Raw genomic sequence first — 22,144 nt, 5'->3', positions numbered from 1 at the left:
AAATAAACGCAATATATATATATATGTATACACGTATTATATATATATATATATATATATATATATGTGTGTGTGTGTGTGTGTGTGTGTGTGTGTGTGTGTGTGTGTGTGTGTGTGTAGGGTTCCATTTGTGTCTGGAGACTACCAGATATCTTCATTGGTTTTTTCAGAACAATTCCTTTTTCCAGTCCTGTTTGATTTTCATGGGATCTCAAAAGATACTGTAGGGAATGTATGGACAAATTAGTTCTAATGCTTTGCTAACAGCGGCAGAACCAGTACTGCATCTTCAAATAGATATTTTTTAATATATTAACGTTTGTTTTTAATTTCATTTATTTTTATAAATAAACGTTTGAAGAGCAATGAAGGGAAGAAAAGGAGAAATATTTATTTATAAAATAATTTTAATTTCATCATTTTACACTGAAAATTTTCTCAATAATTTTGAAAGCGATTTATGTTCTTGGCTTAAAAAAATAATTTATTGGTACAGTTACTGAAAAATAATTATAATTTATCGTTAAATACTGGAACTCTTTACCTTTACCAGTTGTTCCAAAAGAGTGAATGTCCAGTTTGCAAAGGAGACACTTCGAGGCCTCCAATCAGCGGAGTGGAACAAGTAAGACAGTAATTACAGCCAAAACAAAGTATAATAAACTACTTGTTTTTGGTTTTCGAATTTTTATTTTCATTGAAGATAATTATCATTATTATTATTGCAAGAGACAAAAGACCATCTTTTGGAAAGCTTACTGAAGTATAATGATCAAACAATTCAGAATCCTTTAGTGTATGAAGGCTAATCATCTGATCGTCAAGAGAAATATAATTGGCGTCGATTTTCGTTTTCATTGATGATACCACGCAAAAGCTTTACCCTGGGTCGGGATGAGGATTAACAGGGAAATGATGCCGGTCTGCCAAAAAAAAAAAACCAAAAAAAAAAAAATAAATAAATAAATGAATAATAAAATCAATATATAAATAAATAATATGCAAGATAAACTTTTTCGTTTTATGTATAAGCTGCTCATTGGTTCCTGGATGCATTAATTTTACGTGGAATAGATTATAATATTTCTTGATATATTGCGAAATTTATTTTTTACTTCATGTTTATGGAAATATGGGAAATTCATGTTGTTGATGAAATTTTTCTCTCCGAATAACAATTCATGGATAATTAATTTTGAAAATAAACCTCATTACGAATTCCTGTTATGTGCATGCTGTAATGGAACAAACAGTTATACTGAATAAATCAACAAATAAATGAGCTTTGCGAATGAAATAGCTATAAAAACAATATTAAACAGAAACACAACTTTTGAACAAATCTTAATACACTGCTGTCGCTAACCAGATCTATTACGCTTAATACCCCTTGTTGAGATCATAATTACGTTTTTTTATAGCTATTTATATACAGAATGTTAAAAGTGTTTTCAAGGACACAAAAGAATTGAAAATGTTAATTCAGCGATCTGATTAAAAAGTCTGTTAATATCTTTCCATTTTTTCCCGTTTTCTTGTCCCTTTCTTCCCAATAATTTCTTATTTTTTCCTGCTGTAAATTTTATTGAAAGATTATTCCTACTTTTATTTCCTGGTTATCTTTACTAATTTCATTACTTTCTTTTATCACCACTTTTATATACATATATATATATATATATATCTTATTTGCAGTCTTATGTTTTGTACTTTAGGATCTAATTTTTGCAACACTACTGTTCTCTCTCTCTCTCTCTCTCTCTCTCTCTCTCTCTCTCTCTCTCTCTCTCTGATATTAGGAGGCTAATCAGGGCGCGGAAAAGTTAACAGAGAGGTCAAATGACGAAAGTGAGTGAGTGAGAGAGATGGAGATGTAGTATTTTACCTCATAATCTTATGACGTTTTTCCCACAAGTGGGAAAGGGTCATATCCTCATCAATTCACTCCTGCTTATCACTATGGCGAAATATTGGTTGGAGATGCTTGTCATTATTTTCTCTCTCCTCTGTTCTCCTCAGCTCTGACCAACCCCTAATCTTCTTAGCAGCCAGGTATACGTAATTCAATGCCTAGGTCAACATGGGCACAATTAATTGATAGGACAAGTTCTCATACTGTTCCTTTCCTACCCCCGCTGGGGGATCGAATGCAGGACCTTTGGTTACTTGTGAGTGTGAGTCTGTGTGTGTGTGTGGGTGTGTCTGTGTGTGTGCGCGCGCATGTGTAAGAGAGAGAGAGAGAGAGAGAGAGAGAGAGAGAGAGAGAGAGAGACATATTTTTGTGCGGGAAGAAGATCCGTAGTATCCTCTTTTACATTACTAGTGGGGTGAAAAAAGGAAGCGTGGTCTGAATCATCTAATGGAAGCCCTTTCGCAATTCTTCCATACTAACCTCGTATTGGTGGTGTTGTACTTCTGTTCTCGCTTGTGGGCTGTGTCTGGTTTCGCCAATTTTTACTTACTTAAATTCCATTGCCATGTCACTTGACACACAAGTTTCACCTTGAAATCCCTTACTACTTATTTCTATTTTGAGTATACGTCTGTTTTTCTTAGAGGCAGTAGCCCAAACAGACAACAGCATTCCATGTTGAGGTATATTACGCTTACAGAGGTTAGTATGATACTCCAAGTTGCATATTTTCTGTGATCTGAATTTTAGAAGTGCAAGGGACTTATTACTGCCGTCACTGAGGTTATGAATAAAAGTACGTATGTAAATATGCATCCATATACATATTTAAGAACATTGACCCACAAGGAACCCATAAATAATAATTTCATTTTATCACTGGGATAACTTAAGTCAGTTCGATATTAATGTTATTTGTCGTGGAATATTTGAAAGAATAGAATTGTCATTTCTAAAATTGCAAATTGCTTCACACAAAAACATACATACATGCACACACACAAACACATATATGTGCACACACACACACACACACACACACACACACACACATATATATATATATATATATATATATATATAAGATATATATATAATATATATATATATATTATGTATGTGCTGTGCGAGCGCGTATTTGTGTTTGTGTGTGTGTTATTGATCTGTGGATCCAGCCAAATGCCTTTTAGCTATCAAACAAAAGCCATATGAAGAGGATTTTTAATTTCGCACTGTGCTCCACTACATATGCGAACGCAAATATTTTTTCTGTACAGCTCCTGCCTTCTCGAAAACCAGTTTATTAATTCCGTTCTTCCACCAATTACAAATAAACATATATAATGAATATTTTCATTATAACCGCACAACTGCAGTGCATCTGTACTAAACACACGTCAGGTCGGTATCCTTCTTCGGTATCTTTGTTATGACTTCCAATTCCCAATCATCAGGGTTTGTTTTATCATTCCATATTCTACAAAACAGTGTAGCTAGTATTCGAGGTGTCATTGCACTTTCAGCTAAAACTTCTTTGCACTTATTCCTTCATAACCTTTTGCTTTTAATCCAAGTTAATTTAATATTGATTTCACTTCAATTATTGAATTCATTCATAGGCACATTCAGGTCTTCATCAGCTTCTGGTATATTCTTGCCTCGTATTCATGACCTCACAAAGAAACCTTGCAACGTTGTCTTTCTTCTTTAGACGGTTTTATTGACATGTATTTCCTCTTCCTCTTTTCCTGCATTAATATTCCATTGATAACCTTATGTACTATGTTAACACCGATGCCACCTCATGAATACATAGAATTGTCAATATCATTTGCATTGGCCTTTGTGCCCACATTGTCTTTGTTATTCTATCTTGATTCACTGCCTGTCTTGACTTTAGTTCTTCAAACTCTACTTTTTCTTTACATCTTTATTGTATGTCAGGTCTCATCAGATATCCAAAATTTCATATTTGCCGCCCTTTATGTCACTACTTGTTTTCCAGCAGACTGATACACATTCTTGACTTTGAAACAGTCCTCAATGATTATTTAGTTTTATAACTACAAAATTTTGTACATCGATATTTATTTGTATAGCTTTTGCGATGTTTTTCAAGATGTCTTACTGCATTAAACCTAGTTACTCTAAATCGATATTTTATGTCCTAACATTCCTGGTGATCTTTCTTTAGTATTTAATGGCTATGTGATCTATTTGGTTTCTGTGACTACCATTTCGAGATGTTTCAGATTTTTTATGGAGGCCTTTTTGTAGGAAAAGTTACCGATGACTAGGTTATTTGCAGCACAAAAAACTAATAATTTATACATAATTTTCGTTTGCAATTTCTTCCAGGCCTTAGCTATCCATTGCATCCTTCATACCCTCATTTCTCCAACCAACTTTAGCATTCATATCATCAATACTATTTCCTATATCTCTTTTTGATATTTCGTGCTTAACATTCTGCAGTTCGGTATAAAGTTAATCTTGTATTTCTTCGGAGAGTGTAACCTATTTCTAAGTGCATAGCACACTATAATAGTCACATTACATTGTTTTGATTTAAATCCTTCCACCAGTAATCTAACGCTCCTTGTTCTTCCATGAGTTAGTGACTTCCGGCGATTTCATGCTAAGGTCATGACTTACCTTCTCTACTAATTTTATCTGTCGTTCATGATATACAATAATACCCCCATCCAGTGCCTCTTTTTCCAAATCCTTCGCACCGTGATTCGCAGACAGCTGAGATATCCAGTCTATTCCTCTTGAATGCATTTTCTCCCTTTCTATCTTTCCAGTTTGATTTAGGCCTCTTTCGTTCCACTTTCCTAGTTTCAGTTTAGCCTTCGTAAATAATGATTCTCTTCCAGTTTTCCTCTACTCGTTTTCAAGTCCTGCGAGGTGTTCCAGCCTTACTTAATTACTTGCAAGCTTCCTTACCTAATAAGACTTCGATTACTTTCCGTTGTTACGGATTTGATATAAACGCAGAAATGCATTGACTAATAACTTTTTTCTTATGGAAGTTGAAAGTGTCTACACTTGATTTTCTGTTTTTTTTTTTTATTTGTTTTTACTCTCTTTGCTTTTTAGACATCATCTTGATTTGTGTGATAGGTTTTTGTTTCATGATTTGCCTCATCATTGTCGGCTATTCTGAAATGAGTTTCTCTTTTTCCAGTTATTGGTGCATTTGCTTCAATTACTGTCCCTTTATATCGTCCCGTATCGTATTTTCTTAAATTTGTTTCATCTATTCCAAGTTAACATACCATCTATCTTCAGTACATCATGTATATTATTGTATAATTTTTTTTACTAAATTTTTTATCTTCGTTATGTATGTTTAGCCTCTTATTTCTTGCAAACTTCACTAGAGTCACGTGCTGCGTGTGTGTGTGTGCGTGTGTTTTGTGTGTTTGTTTGTTTGTCTTAAAACAATTAATTGAACCCATTCCCTTTTTTTTATTTTTTTCGTCATGTGTTTTCGTACAAATTTGTCCCTCTTGCCTTTCATTTGTCTAAGCCTCCATTTGTTCTTAGTTCTGTTCTCCCTCTTGCTTCTATCTTCATTGATGCACTGCTCCCCCTTTTATTTTCTCTTTACACTGCGAAAATGACCTCTGATGGCTGCTGTGCCAGAATTTTCCTTCCTCCGAAACAATATTTTCCACCCTTCCCTTTTTCCCTCTGCCTTCCCCTTCTCCTCCTCGTGTTTGTTTCCTTCACTAACGGAGGTGTTCCTTCTTTGAATTGATTCAATCTCCACTTTTACGGCCTACATTCTCTTTTTGTGTTACCGCCGTTATTTCCCATTCACCTGCATCCATCTTCCATCATGACTTTCTTTCCTCTGCTTTTTTATGTTTCTATCAAGGTTTAGTTTTTCTCTCCGTCAGCGTTTGTTTATTCTTCCGTTGAGGTCAAACTTACTAATTAGAAAACGTTTTATAAGGAAAAGTGAATGAACACGCTTAGCTGTAAAGGAATAGGGACTTTTCTTTCTTTTCGAAACATTTTTCCAGGCCTAATCGTATTTTTCCACGTCGAATTAGAAATTTGTTAGTAACTGGAAGCGTGTAAAAGCTGTAAGGACAACGTGATTAATTCCTAATTGGGAGACGTTTCTAAAGGAGCCTCGTCTTCTCGCCCAAAACGTTCGATAATAAACAAAATGTTTATAAAAGGATCGTTTTAGAAACTCGAGTGATTATGGGAGAACCATTAATCTGTGACTGAAATCTTTATTTGTGGTATTAACCGCTTCATTTGTATAAATTTCCATTGACAAAAAGGTATACTTGTCTTCACAAAAATGATGGTGAAATTCCTATGATAAATTTCAGCTATCGAAAAGTATGCCTCATGCACCTTCGTAAGGAATGTTGATTACATCCCTAGTTGAAGCCGTTGCTGCTTATTGCATAAAAGTGCACTCTTATACAAAATTCAACAAAATGGTACTTGATAAGCAGTATAAGTGGGTTGATCGTTAAAGAAAAAAGGAAATTAACCTCTCTCTCAAACGGTGTTAATTGCTCTAAATAATCATGTTGCAGATGATCTTTTCTAATTAGAACGTTTGAAAAGTAGGATGGGGCCAGTTAGAAGCGTTGCAAGAGAGAGAGAGAGGAATCTCCATTCCTTTTCAGCTTATATCGCTTACACACCTTTTTCGTTATGAATCCTGTTCTGATTAGAACGGTTGCACAAACAAGTATTATGTGCATAATAAATTGCCTGGAAGAGGCTTGCTGGTAAACGAGCTGGCAGAGAGAAAAGGAAGAAAAATGTTAGGCTGCTGAAACAGTCCTTTTTTTTTCTTTTTCTCTTTTCTTTTAGAAACTTGAATCGCTTCAACAGTTTTATCCTTCATAACGCTCACGTATTCTAGAGTACTTAGCTCTTGTTTTCAAAAGAAATAGCGACACGACAGCTTTTCCAGTGAATAATAGTAATTACTGGCTAGTGCTGTTGAGATGAGAAACGTTTATTTCTCAGTATAATTTTGAAAGGCTGGAGGACTTTTTGAGAAGCGAAATGTTGCTCTTGTAATAAGCTTGAACAGGGTTGAACTTTTCCGAGATGAAGAACGTTGACCTCTGTTGTTAACTGCATTGACAGAGTAGAGCGCTTGCGAGGTGAAACACATCCGTCGCCCTTGTTAAAGCCTTGACGTTAGAGTCAAGAAACATCTGTCGCTCTTAGAATTGCCTTGCAGGACTGAAGCATTGTCAAGATGAGAAATGTGTTCTTCTTGCAATAGCCTTGATGGATTGGAGTGAATCGCTCTTGTAATACGATTCACTGAGTGGATCACTTTTGCTGTTAGAAAACTCGCTCTCGTAATAGCCATGAAGCTGTGGAGCGGTTTAAGCGGGTGGGAGACGTCCGTTGCTCTTTTGATAATCTTGAAAAAGAGTGGAGCCCTTTCGAGATGAGAAATGTCGTGTTGCTTCTGTAACAGCCCTGATGGAATGGAGTGCTTTCAAGGTGAGAAATGCATGTTGTGGTGAATTTGATTCATTCACCGAGCCCCTAAAATATAGTCCTGCAAACTGCAGGTGAGCAATGGGCAATAGGATCGGATAGTGCATTCACTCCTTCTTTTGCCCAGGGAAAGTCTTCAGTGTATTTAGGAAACTTGTGATGACGCTAGTAACGTACGATCTAAATTTTGATACCATTGATGATAGCCTTATCTTTCATGATTTTTTATATACTGATACTGTTTTGTGAATTTCTCTTCGATGATCTGTTTGTTTTTAATCTCTTCTGTCACTTGAAAAGACAATATGATTTACATTACGGAATAAATTCATTGGCACGAAATGGGCGGAGATGGGTGGGAGATGTTGAGCGGGTAGGGAGTAGTGATCTAAATGAGCATCAACCAGTAAGAGACTTTAACCTGAACCAGGTTACAGGTGAAGTATTAATGCTTGATTGGCCACTAATAATTGGTTGCCAATTATGGTATTCAATAACACGTTCATTTATCCAGCTAAGAAATTAAGCGTGGGAAAGCGACAAAAAATGTGCTGATATATCGTCAAGAAAAAGTTCATCTAATTGTTTGTTCAAGGGAGTAATTAGAATCAGTTGTATAGGTATAAAACTTATTCCTTGGTTGATGTTCAAAGCAGCTTATTCATTATTAGAACTGCCTTTTTATTTTCTAACGTCAGACTTAGGAGAGTAAACCCTAGTTTATGCTAGTAAACAATTTTTAAAGAAATTTTATACCAATAATTTTGTTACTGAAACAAGAGTTAGAAATTATTATATAGAATAACATCAGAACCACTTCTGGTTCAGCGATCACATTGGTGGTACTGAGGAGAGGTGCATCAGACGGGACTTTGACCAATGACCTGGACGATAACTGGGTTTTGTCGAAATTTGCAGTTCGACCCCCATGCGAACATCTATCATGGGGTGAGAAACGTCGATTAATTGTGTAAATTACAACGTTATCATGGTGAGAAACGTTGTTCCTTGTGTAAATTACGTCTCGCTGGAGGTGACAAAACTCAGTTAAATTATGTCTCTCGAGGTGAGAAACGTAGTTTTGCATGAGTAAATTACATGTCACTCGAGGTGTGAAACATTATTGCTTGTGTAAATATCGTCGCTGGAGGTGAGAAATTATCAGTTTGCTTGTGTAAATTACATCTTTCTCGAGGTGAGGAAGGGCGGTTAAATTTGTAAATGAATCATCAGTTGCTTGTGTAAGTTAGTCTCGCTGGAGGTGAGAAACGTCGGTTGCTTGTGTAAAATACATCTCTCTCGAGGTGAGACTCTTCAGTCGATTGTTTAAATTACATCTCTCTGCATGTGACAAACGTCAATTGCGCCTTTCAATTACATTGACAGAGGCTCATCTTGAGATGAGAAACGTTGGCCTTTCGTGTAATATCCTTGAGATGGTAGAGCGCTTTTGATAATGAGAAACGTCAGTCTGCTGTTTGAGTCATATCTTTCTTTTAGAAAGAGTGAGGCACACTGAAGATGACAAATATTTTGACCTTGAATAACCTTGCCATGTTACATTGTGGTTTTCATATCATCTGGGAATCGACTTTATTTGACATTTGTTTCTTGGGGTTATTTAAAGATGTTTGAGACAAACGTTACTCATGAAATTTTCTGTATTTTATATTATCATTAAACTAAATAAACCATCACCAATGTTTTAGCGTCTGTTGTTTTTTCTTTTGTTAATCTGCTATTTTTCTCGTTACAAATATTTTCCATTTCTGTGAAGCTTGCTTTCAAAGTATGTAGCTTGATCAATAATTATGTAAACAATACATTTATCATAAAAGGAGGTATTTTTCTTAAGTAGAATACCTATCACATATATGTATGTACAATAACCCAGGGCCCTTTCCTAGAGAAGTTAGCAAATTTAAAAAAACCTTTGTTATCTCAAAATGATAAAATTAGAAAAGACCAACATTACCTGCCAGCCAGGAAGTTGGGCAGCTTAGCAGGGAAGTGACCCAAGAGATCAACTGTAAAGTAAAACGAATAAATGTATGTATAGGGAATTAGAAAGGACGTTGTTTACAGTGCGCCGCGCATGGTACTTGTAGTTAATTTCTTAGAGAGAGAGAGAGAGAGAGAGAGAGAGAGAGAGAGAGAGAGAGAGAGAGAGAGAGAGAGAGAGAGACTTATGATAGGTGTCCTTTTTTTTCTTATTTTACAATTTTTATATGAAAACAGTTTTATTTTCTATTTATTATTTATGATAATGTGACCTCCACCTTTGTAACATTTTTTCAAAGTGTGCCATAAGGACAACCTTCAGACAGCAATTTGTATTACGTAAAACTATGGAAACGAGGTCATCTCATGTATGAGTAAAACACACCTAGTACCGGCACAATATTTATTTTCTCCGTGAACACATTTTATATACAGATATACAAAAATGTCATTCCTAAGGAACCTCATTTACAAACTTTGATTAACATAAATCACGTCTTCTCCCCGATGATTCTAAATGATATTTATACAACACATATTTAATACTACAAAATGGTTATAATGGCAACCTTCATGCCCACCAGTTTAAACAAAACATTCAGTAACGTCGTTGGGTCCCAAATAGGACTGCAGATCCTGCTCCTAAAATTCAGAAACTTAAAATTAATTTCGCTGTTTGCCCTTTAAGAGTTTAGAGTTATTAACTCTCTACAACATCGTTTGGCTCATATTTTAAGAACTGAGTATCAGCCTGCCTGGAGACTTACGTTCTATCCAGTTGAAAGTGAAAATAAAAGGTTTAAACTGTTATAGTATGATATTATTTTTTAATTTCAATTTGTCAGTACAGCATACTAATGATGGTGTCTCTGGAGTGAAATACGAAACAGGAGAATGCCATTTGTTAGAAAATTAATCATATTGCCCAATGTCGAAGCGAGAGACTCACCCTTTCATAGGGTATACAAAAAGAAAAAATTACTTAGATTTGAAAATGTAAAATACAATTGAATCTATTACACCCAGACAGTTAATTGTTTATGAAACAAATTACTGGTCAAAAGTATTTTAGCTGAAATGGATATTTTTTTTTTCGTCTGAACCCTAGATATGAAATAGTAATATGCTCTCCATTTGCACTTTAAAAAATAGTTATTCAAATTTATTCTTTCTTTGAAGTTCGTATCTACATTAAAAAAAGTCCAGTATGATATGTCGTGAATCTGGGAGCTGATAATTATTTATACGGCTACTCGTGATTTACAAGAATAACGTCATAGCTATTCATAGACACACTTCATATAAAAGTGGATATACGCTTTTACATAAATCGGTTGCATATTGATATCTTAACAATTCATCAATTCTCTCTCTCTCTCTCTCTCTCTCTCTCTCTCTCTCTCTCTCTCTCTCTCTCTTACATTTTTACTTTTCAAAACTCCCGTTTTCTTAATTTTCTTAATCACATTCTCTCTTTTAGGTTTCAAGTCCCTGCAGAACATTGCCTTAGTCATAGGTATCTTCCTTACATTATCGTTTTTTTCCTTTTTACGATCGGTAATAGCTATTGATCAGAGAAGAAAGACTTTATACGCTTTACGATTAGTCTCATGTTTCTTCCCTATTTTTCTTTATATTAGTCCCATCATAACTGTAATTCGTATTAATTACCATTTACATGCTTACACTTACCAAGAGGTACAACAACAGAAACTTCATTATGATTTGTTTATATTACACTGAAATGACTCAACATGACGCTACCCTTATACCGCACAACTCAACCGTACAATGTATTTACAAAACTACTAATCCGTCAGGCATGTGGAAGAATATTGTCTTGTAAACCACACATTTGTATTTGAAAGTGTGCGAATTTTTTCTTATTGTATTGGAACATTCGCTTAAAGAAGCCTAACCCTGTGTAAAAGCTCTCCAGTAGAACAGTGTTATAGTATTGATTGGTCCATAAGTGACTTCAACTTTCCACTAATTATTAAACTCTAGCCTCTGACCTGTTACATAATATACGTTTTACAAATGATGTCTCAGCAGCTCCCTGTGAAGAGGTCTTTGTTTGTTTATAAGAATTTAGATGATGTATGTATGTGTTTTCCTTTTTTAGTTCAACAATTGAAAGTCTTATCGTAAGCATTTGTTGCAAACTGGTAACACTTAAGGACAAAATATCAACAAATCTTTTAATATTAAACGGCCCCAGTAACCATGATATCTTGAGAGAAGAAGTTGTGCAAGCATAGTATTTAAAAATTTAGTTGCTCTGTATTGAGTGTGACCAGTCCATTAACCCGATTTGTTTGTAAAGAGAATGAATATTTTCTTCTCCTTTAACATAATCTTAGACAGTAATCTTGAAAATCCCCCTATGCTTTTCGAATATTTTACCCAAAGCTCGAGTGGTATAAAACAGATTAATAGCTTACACAAATACAAAGACAGAACGTTCAAACAAACTCGAAGCTAATGTAAATACTGCAGATACCCAGCACCTTTTGTTAGATTGTCAAAAACTTCTTGGTCCAAACATTCCTATCTATAAAATTCCATCTTGTACTAATATTAAGTTGCATCCAAATTCTTCCATTGAGATTCCCACAATATTTACATTATTCAGATAATCTATTTACTGTTATCTCAGTCTCATATTTATTGTCTGTGTGAAGCTTGACTCAGCAACCAACGAGCCGCTGATTCTAGAAACTTCTGATTGATTCGCGGTTACTGCGATTGTAGCCTTATTCCAGGAACGAAAAAGCTCCTCGTTTTTTTCATCTGTAAGCGAAGAGAGAGAGGGAACGAAATAGCAGACACCACGGGATGGCCTTGATGAGGAAGTTCAAGTCGTCCCTCGAGGAGTTGAGGAGACAGAAGGCGACGGCGGTCATGATGCTGAAGAAGAAATTATCGTGCGCTTTGGCAGCTCCGCTGCCCGTGGTCTTCATGGCCTCTGGAGTCTCACCTGCGATTTCAGAGAAGAAGAGTTTGTTTGTTTACCTTCGAAAATTATATTGGTAGTGAGATTCTGAAGTAAGAATGCAATCTGAATATTGTATAATTGCGGCGGTTGCCTGACTGAGAGAATGTGTTGAAGCAGTTATCTAAATTGCATGAGTTATAAGATCGCTGAATCGCAAGACTTCCCAGGAAAGGGGTGTATCTGTTTATCCCGTAGTTGAGGTTAAAATTATGAGACCTGTACTGAGGCTTCGACTGGAGCTTAAGTAACTTATCCATTTATAAATTTACCAGATAATTAAGTCGGAGATGTCACAGAGCTAGTACGGCTTCCATACCTGAGTGATTGCCTTAGTTAATGATAAAGGCATGTACATTCGATTATACAAACCGCGTGAGGTTTTCAACGTTTTAGCTTGGTTTTATTGCTCTCGAAAAATGTAGTTCATAGCTGAAGTCCGCTCAAGGCCCTTGGCTCTCGGGAGTAACAGACATTTAAAACTTGACTTGCCATTACTAGTAGAGAAGGTTTACTTCCTAAACGTAATGAAAATAGTGAGGAGTAAATACATTAAATTATCATAATAAAAGAAAACCACAAGATATCTTACTCTCCAGGACGTGGACCATGACGGAGACCTTTTTGGCATTGGCTGGCTTGCAGGAGTACCTGCCCGAGTCCAGCAACGTGGCGTTGTGCACCAGGAGAGACGACCTTGTCAGTTCGCCTCTGTGCTCAGTGAACACCTGGATCTCGCGACCTCCTCTCCTCCCGTAGTTCACCAACTGGAAGGAAAAATGTAACGAGAATGGTTGACGATAAATATATTGGAAAGAGGATAGGAAAACAGATAATGTTTAGAACTCTATTGTAACGAACTGGAAACAGCATTGAAAGCCTTATGTAGAGTATTATACAGCAGCTAACTATTAAAACATTAATAGAATATATGCAGGAGAGATGTTGTAAGCTTTAAATGTTTTTGTTACCATCTAGACAGAGCGGAAAAATTGTTCATAATATGTTTCGTTGAAGACGATGTGTCCAATAATAAAAGCTACTGCAATAATGATTGCATTGAGAAACAGGAATGTCAGCCACAAGCTTGAATCGAAAATATACTGAAGTTCGTTAAGAGGCGTCAGCTGCAGTGGAATTGTTTTTTTGTATCCAAAGAGATTTGTAATGGAAACCAGAATCGATAAAGCCTTTTGTAGAACCACACAGGAGACGGAAGGAAAATCTATACGTTTGTGAGGAATAGATAATTTTCTAAGGAGATTGAGGAGGAATAGTGCAATGATGATTGCCGAAGGTACAGAGGGTTCTTATGACAGGATTATGGACTGATAAGCTTATGACGCTTAAGGAAACTTAATGTTTCTTGAGAAAGGTAAAATCGATATGAAAGTATGGGGTGAAAGGAAGTTGTATGGAAAGACTTCCCTGTTCTAATCTTAGCAACATCATCATTGTTCAAGTAGTGTTCAGTGAATTTATAATATATATATATGTGTGTGTGTGTTTGTTTGTTTGTTTGTTTTTGTTTATATTAAGTAATCGTGTATCCTCCTGTTTTTGTTTTGCAAACTATACTCATATTAGATTTCTTTTCAGTCCATAATAATTATACATTATTGACATTGCAATCAAAACCACACCTTAAATATCTGACAGCAGTAATATCAGCTTTACCTTATCCCTGTGATACCACAAAATGAATTCGGGCGGCGTGGGACTGAAATGGACCACGCAGGTGAGATTGAGGGAGCTGCCTCTGTCCAGGTAGACGCTGCTGGCCCCCAGGAGCTCTGCCGAAGGCACTGAAGGGAAGGGAGTGGAATGAATCGTTGGATAGAAAATTGGAAATTTAATAAACGAGATGATAGAAGGTCTTTCACACAGCATTCTACCCAAACGCGCTCGAGCATACACGCATGCACACATATGTATCCGTATGTATATGTCTATGTGTGTGTTTTGTGTAGGTATATATATATATGTATCATGACCTATATGTATTACATATATATATATATATATATATATATATACATATATATATACATATATATATAATATATATATATATATATATATATATATTATATATATATATATATATATATATATATATATTGAGAGAGAGAGAGAGAACAAAAATTTACAGTAATGGAAAGTGCTCAGAATATCATGAACAGGCATTCCTTAAAAGCATGACAGTAACGTAATGATTGTAGTTCCTTTGTGGTAAAAGAAATATTTTTAAATTAGCAAATAATGTCATGTCGCGTCACTGAACTTAGGTATTGAAATTTCCCAAAGGAATATCAGCCTTTCGACTGAAATTTAAACATAATGTCAAATGAGGTTCATTAAAACCAATATGCAAATTGTATGTTCAGAAGAATTTTATACTTCAGAATGAGATTTTTGTTGCAAAACGCAGACATTATAATAAGTGCTATGCTTTTATTATTATGTAAAAAGAGTGATATAATAAGCCGACTCTTGTGAAATCAGTGCTAATTAGTGAGTTCAATGATACCAGCCAAATGTCAAAGCATATTCGGATGCTTATCATTTGCAAACTTTATTTTGAAATAATATTTTATTTTCCTTTTTATTTTGCTTTGAAGGTGCAAGTTACATATCCTCCATTTTCATTATATTGGTTGGAAATGAAGGCTGTCTATTCAGCGTCATTTTTGGTTCGAAAATGAGCCCAATTTCATCTTAATTTATACATATACTAGAGGGAATCTGAACGTTGTTTGAGACGCAGAATTTGAAATGGAAGGAGCAATTGTTTTGATGGCGAAAGATGCTGTGACAGGACCTGATTGGAGGCGGTAAAGATCAAAGCTTGCTGTAATTTCAATAAGAAACTATCAAGTTAGAGGAAAGACACATCTTCAGATAGGAAGTCAATTACATTTCAGTTGAAGGAAAGGAAGCTCTTTGGTATATGCGAAAAATATTTCAGCCGCAACACGAATTTCTCTTAGGTAATTGTAAGATTGAGTTGTATTAATATCACTTGAGTAAGTGATATATAACATTAATATAACATGAAAGAGCCTCGTCCTATGCCGCGACTCTTACTGTGGTATAATTATATTCAACCTTTTCAGAACAAGGAAAATGGAAGACGGAAACAATGGATTTGCTTAGATGTTCGATTTCTGAAAGAAAGGAATTTATTGCCAGGGAACTCAAGAGCTCATATTACAAATGAGCTGTTAATGCGGTTGGAGCGTAAGACTATTTTCTATCTGGGGTCTGTCCCCTTCCGTCGCAGATAGAAGCCGGATACGCTATAAATTGAAGTGTGTATGCGTATATGTACGGTATGCTGCACGAAAAAGTGCAGGAATGATAGAGAAGGTCGTCAAAACAGAATAAAAATTATTTTGATATTTTCTCCCGTGGAGAACAAATCGGGCGTTGTCTTTACTGTGCAAACATTGATCAGGGAATATGAAAAAGTTGCTGTTATAAATGGCAATGGAATACAAACATACACTGGGCTGATGACGCATTTCGCAATCACTGCATGTTTACGTCCGGTATTAGTGTTCTCTATTGCTCAAGGTTCGTCTGTGTTGTTTATCGGACATAAAAGTAATTTATTTTCATTACTCACCCTGTTCAAGTTACCATCATGCAATATTGAGCAATATGAGAAGAATTTACAGCTTTAATTTATCACCACCTGAGATCATGAACATCCTCATAATCACTTGGAATCATATTTACTCACCAATGATATATATATATATATATATATATATATATATATATATATATATATATATATATATATATCATATATATATATTATAATAAAATCAGGACTGATCTTTCTTATTTTTGCGACTCGGATGGGGCCGGGGTAGATATAGGATCGTGATTGTAAGGGAGACATGACACATCCACCCTCATCCTGACAAAACCTGTTTGTCAGGCCCGGTGGGGCAGGCAGGGTAGGGTAATAAGGATCTGGAGGGTAAGGTAGACAGCAGGCAGCGCCGGGTTCCAGCGCAGCGTAATGCGTGATATATATATACTTTGTGTCTAAGCCTTGTAGTTCATTGGGTTTGCCGAAGGATTAGATATTTTCACATGGCTAGGAACCAATTGGTTACCTAGCAACGAGACTACTGCTTATGGCGGGATCCAAGCGACATTATATCGAGAAATTATTTTCTAATCACCAGAAGCAAAATCCTCTGATTCCACGTTGGCAGAGCGGGGAATCGAACGCGAGCATGTAAACCACTTGTCCAACGAGGAACTAGCAATAAGGCAGGAGTTCGGATGCTTTGCACGGATGGAGCGATACAGGACCAGTTCACTCAAACCCAGTGTTGCCCTTGTCAACCTATACAATGAATTATGCACCTGATTTTGACGGCCGTGGTGACTTACATTTACCCGTGGAAGGGCATGGGGCAAGCAGCCTCATTCCAGTCTGCCTAGGTAGGAGTGTCGAGGGAATATGTATCTGCCATATCGCAGATGAGATTTAGTACATTTTCCGTTTTTTCTAATATTTCCAAGCACTACTAAACATTTATCATCACAGTCTTCGTTCAGAAGTTCAAAAGATAAAGAAATGAAGGAATCATTGTCTCCTCTCCTCTTATCTCTTCTCCTCTCCTCTCTCTCTCTCTCTCTCTCTCTAACGACATCAAACAAAAAGGTCAGAGACTTCTTTGAGGGGCAACTCACCGACGACTTCCAGTTTGACACTGACGGCGGTCACGGGCTTCGTCGAAATGGAGCACTCGTAGAAGCAAAGAAGCCTGAGTCTGTGGGCTGTGGGTGCCTGAGGACGAGGACCCAGTCTCCCGAAGAAGGGTCTCTGTGGGCCGAGAACCTCTCGTCGTTCGTGAACGTGAAGGATCCCACCGTCAGGACGTGCAGGTCCTTGTGACGGATCCATGACACCTGAGTAGGAAAGATATTATCATTATCATCATTCAAAGAGAACTCATAATCACATGAGTCAATAAAATGGAAAAGTAAATCCACAGTAGTATTCTGGGGGGGTGAATTTTGTTTTGTAAAATATATTAAAGCAGAAAGCTATCGATGACCTGCACGGTCATCCTTGTCAATATGAGATAATTACAAAAAGTGGCTACACAAAATCTCTTTGTTTTTGACGTTTGTTTTTTGTGTTGTCACTTTTTGTAATTATAGTCAGGATTTGACAAGTAGGGACCGTGCAGGTCATCGAAAGCTTTCTGCCTTATATATTTTAAATAACAAAATCAAACAGACATACTACTGTGGATATATTTTTCCAGTATCTTCACTATAAAGTGCTGAAGTTAAACGAGACAGTTGAGTCACATTTCAAGAGTTTTAAGCAATGTCTTCATAAGATCTTAGGGTTCAAGTACTCACAGATTTGGCCCCAAGGTTTCTAGCCTTGCAGGGGATGTGGGCAGGAGCCCCAACGGCTGCCAGGACTGACTTGGGCGTGTCCTTGGCGAAATGCGGCCCTTTCGGAAGAGGAGAGTTTTCGTCCTGTCCCCAGATCCCCCCTCCGCTATCCCCTGTGTCAACCCTGTTTCGGTTGGGTTTCCCCCGAACTTTGCTGTCGACGACCAACATGTCAGCTGGAAAGTAGGAAAAGAAATAAATTAAAATGATACTTTTAATTAGAATCGTAAAATCTTCGGCTAATCCATCTGGTAAGCCAAATTTTGCCTAGATTATCTGAAAATCTTGATAACAAGCGTGGGTTTAGCGAGATTTTATTGATATGTATATAAACATATTAAATAAATATATATTTACTATATATAGAGATATATCTATATAGATAATATATATTACTTATATATAATCTATATATATATATATAATATATATAATATATGTGTGGCTGTGTGGGGGGTGTGTGTGTATATAACATGTGTGTGTGTGTGATGGATGTTTTTTATGTACTACTACCTATGTATGTATGTAATGTCATTTTGCAACTGTCACCTTCAAAATAACAATATTAGTAGTGAGCAAAACAATGGTCTTATTTCCAAAATAATTATAAATTATGGGCCACTTCACAAAATGAACAAAAACGATGCTCCCTTTTACAAAAGGGGGCACTAAATGTTTGCTTCTTATTAATTTTTATTCCCATACTATGTGTGAGTGTTAATTCATGTTATAGTTGTGGGGAGGGGGGTTGGCCTGTATGTTGGCAGTTAGTCAATACTGATAGTTATTCAAGGGCAAGACTACTTACATGACTGTCATTAATTTCTTTGCATATTACCTTATTAAACATCAGATATGTATAGTGGACGGACGCAACAAAACAGGACACTTATTATACAAAATTATGAGAGGCTTGATAAATGAAAGTGCCAAATTCTTTATTTTTGCTGGCCGGAGGTGCATAAATGAAAATCGACTAATTACAGGATAAGGAGTTAGAAACCAGATATTCAAGTTCAGTTGCTTTGAAATTCACAGTCATATTTTCAGCTTATCAAGGAAGTTATGGTCATGTTACCAAGTACGTGCTAGATCACTGCAAGCGTTGGCATCCTCAGTTGCTGATCTCACAGAAGAAATCCAGCTGAGATGTTCAAGGTAGTTAACAACCCTATTATTGTGCCTTTAAGATATATATATATATATATATATATATATATATATATATATATATATATATATATATATATATATATATACATATATATATATATATATATAATATATATATAGGTATGTATGTATATATATATATATATATATATATATATATATAGTATATATATATATATATATATATATTCGTGTGTGTGTATTATATAAATTATGAGTTCGTCGTGAAGGTCAATTATAGACTAGTATTAAGTATTAAGAATACGACTGTAGAAAGAAGCAGAGTAAGAACTTCATGAAATTCCCTCCAAGGTTGAGAGAAAGAAACGTTGTTATAAAATGAAAGTGTAATGTAAATCATACAAAACGAGAGAGAGAAGAGAGAGAGAGAGAGCCTAAAGGTGTCAGAGTTACGTAATACAGCAAATTCCCTTAATCTTTTTGGAATGGTCCCAGTTCTCTCCAGAAGCCCAAGAAAAGGGTGCAGGGAACAGAAGATGAGGAGGAGGAGGAGGAGGAGTAGGAGGAGGCAAAGGAGGATGAGAAGGGAGAGGGGGGTTGGGGGGTGGGGTTAGGAGGAAATTCCAAGGGACGCATTTCTTAGTTATCCCGAACCCCGAGTTATGCCGGAGTAATGCGTGGCACGTTAGGCTGCTGAAAACAAAGTTAATTAAGAGCTTAAAACTGCTACGTCTGATTAAATGAGAGATGTTAATAAAATTCAGATTATTTATAATTTCTCTGTAAACTGGAATTAGATAGAAACTCATGGATATAAATGGAAAATACAATAATTATATGAGATGGATTTTAGCTTTATTGTTTTTGACAAGAATATTTGATGAAAACATGCGTTTAGAAACGAAAGAAATTCAAATATATGAATAAATTCTTTGGGATGCCTTTTTGCAATGTGATTACCTGATAACATTGAATTGTAAGGAAAGTAAGCTGATTTATTGATTCCCTATTAGATTGTTTGTCGCTTTTAACCCCGATAAAGTTATAAATGAAATTTCGCCCTTGCTTTATGGAAAGGTAACAGCGTCGTTTGTAACAATGTCATTTTTTGAAGGTATCCAAACCGAAAATATTGTTTTTAAATGTCGCTTTGAAATGTATCAGAATTATAGAATTTTATTGGGTATTAAAGTACAATGCTTACTTTAAATCGTCATGTTAAAAGACATCAAAACACAAATCTTTATGCTCATTTAAACACTTATAATGCTAAGGAATAAAGGCTATATATTCCCACTTTCGAGAAATTCATTCTATATGAAATATATATATATATATTATATATATATATATATATATATATGATTTTATCTCATATATATATATACACATAACATATAAATATCTTTCATATAAAAGGAATTTTTCTCGAAAGTGGGAAATATATAGCCTTTATTTCATTAGCATTATAAGTCTTTAAATGAGCATAAAGATTTGTTTTTTTGATATCTTTTAACATGACGATTTAAAGCAAGCATTTTTCTTTAAAACTCAATAAAATTCTATCATTCTGATACATTTCAAAGCGTCATTTAAAAACAATATTTTCAGTTTGTGAATATATATATAGATACATATACATTCACATTTCCTCCCGTTCTGTGTTCCTGAAGTGAAAGGGTATATAAACATTTCTTCCACATTTCATCCCTGTCTCAGTTCGAGTCCCAGCTCACTCCATAAAACCTGACGCTTGCTTCTCAGAATGCACCTTTGGGAACGAGCCATCCTTCGCGAGTTGAATGATAAGGCCCTCTATGGACCTCGGCTTAGTCCACGTCCCTTCGGAAACTGGATGTAGGAGGAGAGTAATCGCGAGGCTGCTCAATAAAATCCTGGTTTTATGGGCGTCAGGACCCGTGGTGAAGTGTGTCAAGGTAAAGGGGGCGGTGGTTTATTTCGATTGTATCTTTTTTTCAGATTATTTATTCGTTTGTGTGCTCTCCAAAGGAACGCTTTTTCTCGATGGTGTAAACACTCGTAGTTTCTGCCCTATTAATGGGGACATTTTTTAATAGTTATTGTTTTTAGAGGGTTTTTGTTTTGGCCTTTGAAATTGTTTTAGGTTTGCAATGTCTATAACGCATTCTCTCAGCTGTCTTATGTTAAAAATTACATTTTGTTAGGTTTACGTTTGACAAGTAAAGGTTATAAAAAGGAAATCTTAAAGAAAGGTATTAAAATATTTAAGTTACCTTTTTCAGATGCCTTTGTGCATTGCCATAACCTCATGATATTGAAAAGCAAAGAAGTAGCCTTTTTCGTAACTGCTCTTTTTGAACCTTTTCAAGGTTTTGAGTTGTTTATAGCATTTCCTTCACTTGATTTTGTGTTTTGCAAGCAATTACGTTTTCTTCAGTTTTTAACTTTCTGTAAAAGAAAACTATTCAAATAGCTTTGTGTCCATCCGCGTTTGTTCTGTCCACCGTCAGAACAACACATAGACAATTTGCGAAATAAAATAAAAACATGGAAAACCAAGAAAACAGAGATCAGATTTATTTTGTATTTGTACCATACTGAATTTTAAAAAGAATGTATGTTGTAAATATATTTGTGTGTGTGGCAAGAGAGAGAAGTAGAGATAAAGACTTTTGATCGCATTTTTCGGAGACATGTCTGTCTAATAGCTATCGCATAACGTCTGGATATCCTCATGTCTTTTAGAAACGCTTCCTACTGGAAGACTTGAATCCGAAGGACAAATGAATGAGGAAACTCTCCTTCCCTGGTGGGACTTTATCTCCCACTTTTACTCTTCTTTGTCGCTTTCTTATTTCGATGAATCCGAGCTGGAAAAAGGCACAGAACTCTCACCAGAGAAGAGGATTAGAAGAGCGGTGTGGAGGAGCTTTGAGCTTAACATACTGGTCCGGCTGAGCTCTGTCTTGGATGACGATTTATCTTTAGACTTTTCGCCGCCAACGTCCACCGTTGCCTGCAAATGAAAAAGGAAAAAAATTATTAATAAATGGTGGTGTCTCATTTAAAATGTCAGATTTTATTTTAAACCCCAAGTGTTTTATAAGGAAAGATAAAAAAGAAAATACTGTCATTAATATATTTAGGTTTTTATTCTGTAAATAGTGGTTTAGTAAATACACCAT

At 35.6% G+C, this 22,144-nt stretch overlaps 1 pseudogene; it reads right to left on the bottom strand.

Annotated features, from left to right (window-relative positions):
• Positions 1-11,830: 11,830 nt before the first annotated feature.
• Positions 11,831-22,144, bottom strand: part of LOC135210662 (uncharacterized) — a 58,308-nt pseudogene continuing 47,994 nt past the window's right edge.

This window comes from Macrobrachium nipponense, chromosome 4 (genome assembly GCF_015104395.2).
Source record: "Macrobrachium nipponense isolate FS-2020 chromosome 4, ASM1510439v2, whole genome shotgun sequence".
Lineage (NCBI taxonomy): Eukaryota > Metazoa > Arthropoda > Malacostraca > Decapoda > Palaemonidae > Macrobrachium > Macrobrachium nipponense.
Note: the sequence above shows the minus strand (reverse complement) of the source record. Positions and strands in the feature narration are given on the sequence as shown.